This window comes from Herpailurus yagouaroundi, unplaced genomic scaffold (assembly GCF_014898765.1).
Source record: "Herpailurus yagouaroundi ecotype Mexico unplaced genomic scaffold, PumYag 67782, whole genome shotgun sequence".
NCBI classification, from domain to species: Eukaryota; Metazoa; Chordata; class Mammalia; order Carnivora; family Felidae; genus Herpailurus; species Herpailurus yagouaroundi.
In genome coordinates, this window is record NW_024420576.1 from 6457 (window position 1) to 16087 (window position 9631).

The following is a 9631-nucleotide window of genomic DNA, read 5'->3' on the forward strand; positions in this document are numbered from 1 at the left end:
CGGAAGACAAAAACAGAAGGAGATGCAGCAGGAAATGGTTGTGGTGAAGACAAGAAAGAAGTGTGGCTGTGCACTGGTAAATTGACAACAACCGTGCTTGTTCTTGTGAGAAAGTTCTGGGAACTGGGCCAATGTTGATTGTAGACTACAGACTTCCTGGGGACTGAGCTGTGAGGTTCATAGGAATCGTCCTTTCTTCTCTACTATGTCATTTCTAATAAAGTGTTACAGATATTTTTAAATTCATGAGAGGGAGGACATGGGTTGAAAAAAGGTGTCAAATTATAAAACAGAGACAAGAAATGCATAAAGAAGCAGACATTGTCAAAAGGCAAAATGCAAAACCTTTGAGGCTTTGAGCTCCCAAAGATGCAGAAATAGACTCCATCTGTGGATGAGAAAAGTTACAAATTCATATCATAACGGGGTATGGACACAGGTAAGATGAGAGCTTGTAGCCAGTTTTAGATGATTGTAAATCATGTTGGGGCGCCTGGGTGGCTCAGTGCGTTAGACGTCTTGATTTTAAAGTTAGACTCTTGATTTTGGCCTAGGTGATGATCTGATGGGTTGTGAGTTCAAGCCCTGTGTTGGGCTCTGCACCGACAGCCTGGAGACTGTTTGAGATTCTTTCTCTCCCTCTCTCTGCCCCTTCCTGCTCATTCTCTCTCTCTCTCTCTCAAAATAAATGAATAAACTTAAAAAAAAAATGATGTAAATCTACCATGATGGATTATCCTAAAAGCATCCAATTGTCCTAAATTGCTGCAATTTTTCAGCTTCATTGAATTTTAATTTACATAAAATAAGATTCATCTCCTTTCAGTAGATTTAATCATCAATTGAAAAATATATCCAGCAAGTCTTGCTATTTCCCACTAGCCTATATATGTGTATGTTGTCATAACATATATTCATTTTAGTTTATCTTTTATCTTTTGATCCCTTCCCAGGTTTCACCAATCCCCTCAACCTGGGAACCATCAACCTGTTCTCTGTAACTGTGAGCTTGTCTTGTTTTTTTCTTTTTTACATTCCATATATAAGGGAGATCGTGGAGTACTTGTTTTTCTCTGTCTGACTTATTTCACTGAGCATAATTCCCTTGACATCCATCCATGCTGTTTCAAATGCAAGGTTTGGGTTTTTTTTAATGGATGACTAATATCCAATTGTGTATATATGCCATGATTTCTCGGTCCATTTATCCATCAGTGGACACTTAGATTGTTTCCATATCCTGGCTATTGTAAATATGCTGCAATAAACATGGGAATGCAGATAACTTTTCCAGTTAGTGTTTTTTCCTTGGGATAAATACCTAGAAGTGGCATTACTGAATCATATGATCGTTTTTTAAGAAAAGTTTTTAATAAAATATTTAATACTTATTTACTTTTGAGTCAGAGGGAGACAGAGCTAGAGCAGGGGTTTGGTAGAGAAAGAGAGAGACACAGAATCCCAAGCAGGCTCCAGGCTCTGAGATGTCAGCACAGAACCTGATTTGGTGCTCGAACTCATAAACTGTGAGATCATGACCTGAGGCGAAGTTGGATGCTCAACTGACTGAGTCACTCAGGAGCCCCTCATTTTTTTTTTTTTTAGAGAGAGATAGAAAGGGAGAGGGACAGAGGGAGAGAGATTAAGAGAGTGAGGGAGAGAGAGAGAATCTTAAGCAGACTCCATGCTCAGCGTGTAGCCTATGTGGGACTCAATCGCACGACTCTGGGATCATGACCAGAGTGAATATCAAGAGTCCAACACTCAATCAATTGAGCCACCCAGGTGTTATTTTTCTTTCATTTTTTTTTTTAGTATCAAGGGATTTTATAATAACTTTGGAGAAATGTCAGTAATTTATGTATAATAATATTATTATTACAGTATAATTCTGTCATGTCTTATTTTAGAATATAAAAAACTTCACTGGATTCTAAGCTAAGCTTTTAAGCTTTAAAGTTAAATTATATTGTTCTCTCTCCTGTCGCAACCTGACAGGATGGTTGCACACACGAAATAGAAAAAGACACTTGGTCTTTCCACACAGGCATCCCTTTTGTACCCTACAAGGATGAGTTGGCTTGTGTAAACTGCCTAGCTGGCTTCTTAATGGGAGAAGAAAAGTTCCATTCTGAATTTAAATGGGGGAGGGGAGTCTCCTACAGAGATGCCCTAAAGATAGATTTTGTGTTACTTGCTGCATTGCTCTTATGAGGAATAGCTACTAGCAGCAGCAGCTCAGAATTCTCTTTGTAAACTACAATATTTTGTTTCCTCTTCTGTGGGCTACTTAGCTACAAAAAGTAAGAGTCAGAAGCTCCAGGAAATCCTGGAAAGTACTTGGGCATTTCCCAAGTATTGCAAGAGAACTTCAGGCTTTCTATACACTTTGAATAGGCTTCTCTAGAAGGGCCTTCTATAGAGTTCCTGGGAGTGCAGCAGTCACTTATGGGAGGGGACCCTGGGGCAACAGAGGAGGGGTGTGTGTGAGGGGAAATGGGGCGGGGGCTGTGTAGAGGAAGCAGCGGGATTACCTCCTATTGCTGTGGCTTTTGTTTCCTGATGTCCCAGGGCTTAGGAACCAAGATGGCAGAGATTCACAGTTGAGACTTATCTTAGTGGGTAAGATCGGAGCAGGGTAAAATGCCATGGGCAACAGCACCCTTGGAGAGAAAGTGTTTCCTTCTAGCATTGCCACAACATCTGCCACCAAGACCTGTAAGAAAGGGAGCAGCAGGTGGCAGGTAAGAGAAATTGTGCCATGGATACACCAGGCATTTTTGACACCGAGGCACAGGATGCTGACACCTGCAAAGAGTTTACTCGCTACATCTTCCTGACCTCCCCAGGACCTCACACCCTGCCCCTGATGGGACAGCTGGTCCCATACATGCAGGAAGAGCACAAGGCCATGGAAAAGATCCAGTAAATATTTGGACTCAAAGCTAGGAGACACATGATTCTCTTTTTCACCCGGAAAGATGACTTGGATGGCATCAATTTCCATGATTACTTAGAGGAAGCACCCGAAGGCATCCGAGGGCTCGAGGGCTAGTTCCGTCATCGCTACTGCGTGTACAAGAATGGTGCGACAGGAGCTGAGCAGGAGGCCCAGAGAAGCCAACTGCTGGCCCTGGTCTAGCGCATTGTGGCCTAGAATGAAGGACGATGCTACACTAAGAATATGTACCAAAAGGCCAAAGAGGAGATTCAGAAACAAATCCAAGAGATGCAAGAATTTTATGGAGCACAGCTAGAGAGACAGAGAATGCAGGTAAGAGAGGAGTTGGAAGAAAAAATCAGGAAGCTGGAGGATAAGCTGGAGTGGCAGAAATGAAAGGAACAAATGGAGAGAGAATTGGCAGGGAAAGAGGCTTCTATGCCCTAAAGCACCAAAACGCCAGATATGAAGGTGAGACTCATTGCAGGAACCTTGAATTGATCATGGAAGCACTGCAGATAGTTTTTCCTGTTTTCTCTCACCTGTTTATGCAAGATTTACCTGAATGAAAAGATCTCCCTATTTCCTGCATATTTCCCACTGGCCCTGCCCACTGTCTGCCACCCCACCCCCAGCCCCCGCACCCCTGAACTCATTCACCAACCTTGGAGCACTCTTGCTTCTGCCTCTCAGACTCTCAGGACTAAGGGGTATAATCAGATTCACTGTTGGAGATTGGTAGATGCTTGATTGACTTAACAGGGGAGGGACGAATTCTCAATTTGTGGAACTCCAGAGCAGAAGGTATAAAGGTGACCCCAAACTTTGTCTATTTATCCCGAGAAAAATCTAGTTTCTTTCTAGATTGGTGGATCTTCTCCCTCTGTTGCTTCTACTCACTTATTTTTCCTTTAGGACACAGTGATCACCTTCCCCCTATGATTTGTTAGAAAGATTTGTTCTTCGTGTTGGGTAATCTATCGGTGGAGATGTTTATAGAATTCTTTCCAGATGAATGGGAATTTATGTAGTAACAGTTTTACAGAAGGATTCAAATTGTTCCTTATCAGCTGCCTACTGAAGGACAAAGAGTTGTTTGGAAAATAGACCTCCCAGAACTCAACTAAGTGAAATGCCAGAAAGAGCAGTTGAAAGACGGAGATTCAACACAGAAGAGAACAACTGTTTGCTGTATTCAGATGTATGTATAGTAACTCTTTGACTGACCTCAATGCAATATAATTGCTGAATAACCAGTTCTCTTCTTTTCATGTGAAACTAACTGTTGCCACTTCACCTCCATCACCTCAGACCTTCATTACTTACACCCCCTCCCAGTTGAATTGTTTGCTTGTTACTAAAATAAAAATTTTCTCTTCTCTCATATTTTTATAAAATTGGAGTCCACTCTTTCTTGGAAAATACCTTTGCTATTTTTTATTACTTAATTTAAAATTAGTTAATTATTTATTTTGAGAGAAAAAGAGAGAGAGCATGAACAGGGGAGAGGCAGAGAGAGAAAGAATTCCAAGCAGACTCCACACATCAGTGCAGAACCCGATGCAGGGCTCAAACCAATGAACTGTGAGACCATGACCTGAGCCAAAACCAAGAGCCAGATGCTCAATGGACTGAGCCACTCAGGTGACCCCCTTTGTTATTTCTTCTAAGAACACTGAATTTTACTTTTTGGTAAAAGTTCAAGATGATTTTGGAGCTAGTTTTGGTTTACTCTCAGCACATCTCTCCTCCTTTTCCTTGGAAATTCCCAGCCACATACTCAACCCGTCTGCCAGTTAAACACTACCTTTTCCTTGGATTCATTAATTATTCCCTGATAGATATTATGTGTAACCAAGGCTTCAGAGACCTTTCTGGTTTTCCTGGAGCAAAAATTGTCTTTAATATATGTATAACAATAAGAGGTGTCTCTACCCCTTTTCTACTTTTCTCCTGGGTACTTCTCACATTATCCATTCTAAGGTTTCCCAAAGTACATTTCCATGTTGTACCAATAAATCCCGGTGTAGACTGAACTTTTAATTAATCTCAAGCATTAGAGAAGCACAACGCAAAGAAGCTCACAATCCTTTTAGAAATAGTCACTTAAGAGAAGGGGCCAAGATGGCAGAGTTTTGGAAGTTTTCTGCTTCTCTCATCCCTGAATTTCAGCTAGATCAGCACCAAAGCATTTTTAACACCTAGAAAATGTATCTGAGGATTAACATAACAATCTTCATAACTTGAGCCACAGAATTTCACAGGTATGCAGCATGGAGAGGTGAACTGGTGGAGAGAGAAGGCTCAGTTGTTAGGGAATTATTTTTGCTTGTGGAAAGAGGATTGAGACAGCAGGGAGAGTACATGAAAAAATTCTCCCTGAAAGCATCTGGAGAGACAGAGAAAGAGTTGAAACACACACAAGGGACTGAACAAGAAAGAGAGAAAGGAGAAAGAAGAAAGTTCATTGCCACTCTATAAACAGGGGAGCACAGAGTTGGAAATTATACAGTTCAATGCCTGGTGGTATTCTGGTGGGAAGGGCAAATCCCCAGGAATAGACAGCAAGGTCCAAGGGTGAGGGGTCTCTGGCCACATGGGGAGAGGTGGTTCCCCAGTTAAGAGGACATTTGGTAGAGGCTATGCAGCTTCCCCACAGGCAAAGGTCCCAGCAGACCCTAGAGAACAGCCATTTGTTGGTGTTGAGCAAGGGTGTTAGGAGGCAGTGAAACCTGATGCCAGATGTGTGGTGTGATTTACCATAATCTCTTAGATGCTGCTGCTACAAGATTGCGTGAATTTTTTCTGGGAATCTTGGCACCTGGCCATAGTCTCTGGGCTTCAGCAGCAACATGGTCATGCGAATTTTCCTGGGGGCAAGGGCAGCCAGCACCTAAGCAAGTCTTGGCAAGACACTCCCTGAGGGGGTCAGAGTGGGTCCAAGCCACAGGGCCCTCAGAAATGAGGGGTTTGGAATCACAGCCTCATCTGAGATAAAATTCAGAAGGGAGGTACCACCTGGCAGGCTGATGACTTGGTTCTGGATAGTGTAGAGGCAGGGAGTGGACAGAAGCCAGGGACAAAGGAGGGGTGCATGATTGCCAGTCAGTGAGAGCACAGAGTTCTGATGCTAGAGACTGGGTAGGTAGGTGATACCATTTACACCTCTCCCACCCATGTGCATTCATGGATACAGGCGCCACAGTGATCTACCCCAGCAATCTAAGCAGTGCCATCTAGTGTAAACGGAGCCATCACACCAAGCCCTATCCAACTGTGCCAACCAAGCTCTAGAGGAACATGAGTCTCTCCACCACCTTAGTTTACAGACTATAGGTTTCTCCATAGTTTGACTTCTAGTGGAAACTGGATATAATTTCATTCATATTTCATTCTGTTCGCTAGTCCATCCATTCATTCTTTTTTCTTCTTCTTTTCTCTTACTTGAATATAGAAAGAGAAAAAATTTATTTTTATTTTCTGATTTTATAAAAAATATTTTTCTTTAAATTATATCTACTGTATTTTTTTACTTTCTTGTAAAATTTTTTATTCCATTTTACTTTCAGCATTTCACTCTATTCTATTTTATTGTATTCGTTTTTTTAATTATCATTTTCTTTTTATTCCCTTTTCCCCCCTTTCTTTCCCTTTTTTTCTCTATTCTATCAAGTTTCTTTCAACAACCAGACCAGAACACACCTAGGAACTAGCATCCTTTATTTGATTTTTGTTGTGTTGTTTTAAATTTTTAACTTTTAATCTTTATTTTTTTATTATTTCTTTTTCATCCAAAATGAAGAAATGAAGGAATTCACTCCAAAAGAAAGAACAGGAGGAAATGCTTCAGACAAATAAGCAAAATGTTTCAACCAGAATTTAGAGTCTGGATAATATAAATATTATCTGGGATTGAAAAAGCATACAATCCCTTTCCGTGCCTCCCTGCCCCCTGCCCCCTGCCACCTGCCATTTTATAGCAAGTGCCATCGTCCCTCCAATGTCCAGAAGCGTGGTCCCCACCTCTCTCTGGGACCTCATCAGAAAGTGACCTGGATATTCATCCTACCACCGACATCCTATTAGGCCTTTCTTTTTATCATGTACCTCAGAATTTAGAGCCTCCATGCATTACTCAATTTCAAAACGACTCCTACATTTTAGGTAATTACCAGAGCAGGACCCTACTTCTTGGCCTTAAAATATATTAGTTCCCCCAGGAGCTGCTGTAACAAATGACCACAAACTGTTGCTTAAAGAGCAGAAACTTACTGTCTCATTGTTATGGCCACTGTCTCTCTGGCACAGGCTACAAGTGCCAAACCGAGATGTTCCCAGGGCCATACTCGCCATGAAGTCTCTGGGAAAGTATCCTTCTTTGCTGCTTCTTAGCTTCTGGTGCTGGCTGGCCTGCTTTGTTCTTTGCCCTCTAGGTGCTTCGCTCCAATCTCTGCCTCTTTTGTCACATGGTGCTCTCTGTGTGTATCTGTGTAAACTTCTCTCACTGTGAATGAAACGATTCCAGGCATTGGAGTAGGGCTCAACCTTAACTTCATGACATGACATCACAGAGACCGTGCTCCAAAGCAGGTCACATTCTCAGGTACCAGGATTAGGACTTCTTTAGGAGGACATAATTCAACCTACGATGGATGGTAAGAGAGGGACAGTGTGTGCAGTGTGAGGGTACAGTACCCCTGATCTCTTCCTCTCCAGTCCTAGTTGCAGTTGCCAGGTTAAGCCTATTGGGATAGTTTGTGTAGGTCTCTGCTTCTTGGAAATCTTCTACTGCCTAGGGCTTAGAATCCACATTCCTTGGCCTGGTATACAACAGTCATTATAATCAGTCTCAACTTCTCTCCCAAGAATGAGATTCTTCTAGATATCATTGTTCCCGTTAATATCTGTTTACACTTTTGTAAGGAACGAAGGTGATAATGATGGAGAGGCCAGTGCCTGGGCACAGTGGGCCCTCAGTAAAGGCTGGTAATGATTCCTGCACTCCAAATTGTTAGCTGTTCTCTGCCTGTGTCCAGTATATTTCCACCTCCAAGGCTTGAATCATGCTATTTCTCCCTCTCTTACTTGTCTGAGTGCAGTTTTGAAAAAAAGCAAAATCATGCCTCTTGGGCAAGTATAAACACATCAAAGATTTTGCTCAATTCATGGCGTGACTAGAGAACCAGTATGATAGTATAATTGGATCAAAGTTCCTTTGAGTGGCTCAATCAGTTAAGCGTGTGACTCTTGATCTCAGCTCAGGTCTTGACCTTAGGGTCTTGAGTTTGGGCTCCATGCTGGGTGTGAAACCTAGTGAAAAACAAACAAATAAGCAAAGAATAAAACAAAAAACACAAACAAACAGAAACACAAACTTCATTTGAAATCAAGGGCTGATGTGTTCAAGAGTAGTAATAAAATGTAATTTTTGAGTTCTATATTCCACCAGACAGAAAATTCGTTGAGTATCTATAAGGCAGAGATGTGCAAAAATTCTCTCTGTCTTTAAAGTGTTGTAAAATATCACAGCTGATCATCAAGCACAGCACCACACAGAACAATAGAACACTTCAGTAATCTCTCTTGCCTATTTCTAAGTTCTGGATCATTTTCATAGTGTTCTCTACTTTGTGATCATAAGCAGTTTCCAACAAGTATTGTTGATCCTAGAAGATTGTTTTTACTATGCATGGCCTGATTATTTATACGGATGCAGCAAGAATCTTAATTAACCAGAAAAGCCTCCTTGAGTTTGCTCGGGAAATCTAGAGCCTAATCATATTAAGCAACTATCAATTCCAAAGGATAAGCTTCCTTTGGAAATTTTCAAAATGAATTTTGAATCAGACTTTTCAAAGCCCCTGCCATTCTTCTATCCTAGGAGTAGGAAACCAAGGCCCAAACACTTTCTCCAGTAAACTTTGCATGCTGTACCCCTAAATCTCAGTGAATTTCCCTCTTCCCGAGGTCTCCAAAATTTGCCTAGGTTTCTGGACTACGAGGGAGTGGACTTCCTTAATACCTGAGAGACTGGGATCCTGGATGCCAGACATCATATTAGTTTTCTTATGAAGGTTTTGGAGACATTAGCCCCACATGTAACACCAACAATTGCTCCTTAGCAGTGGTCTGATGGTCTTTGATTAAATGACAATCACTCTCAAATATCACACTGTACATAAGGCCTTGCTGCAGAATCGATTTTTCCAATGGTATCTTTGTAAACAAGATGACAGATTTTTATTAAACCTATGCAATTGGTTCTATCATCATGAAAGTGAATGAAACTCAGTAGAAGAGTTTGTTTCTGAATTCTGAGGTTAAATGAAAATCAGATGACAGTGAAAAATGGTTGCTATGGGTTTACAAATAAACAGTCTACTAAATCATGGATTAGAGATAGTTTAAGGAGAAAGAAATAAGGTTTCTTCAAATAGTCATACAAGTAGAACATTAAACAGAATGCCATCAATATTCCAAACAAATAACCACAATGGCACATCTTGAATCTGTTCACTCAGTCCTATGTCATTATTTCTCACTCTGCTGGATCTTGAGTCAGTCGTCTGATTTCGTGAGGTACATATGCTTCCAGACTGAGAGTCCCAATAGTCCTGGCTTATCTCACTGGCACAGTCTGAGCATTGAATCAGTGCTGCCATCTTGGAAACCTGCTCTGAAGAGTCTCTT

At 41.3% G+C, this 9631-nt stretch overlaps 1 pseudogene; it reads left to right on the top strand.

Moving 5' to 3' along the window:
• Positions 1-429: 429 nt before the first annotated feature.
• LOC121025889 (GTPase IMAP family member 4-like) lies at positions 430-3279 on the top strand (annotated as a pseudogene).
• The last annotated feature ends 6352 nt before the right edge of the window (positions 3280-9631 follow it).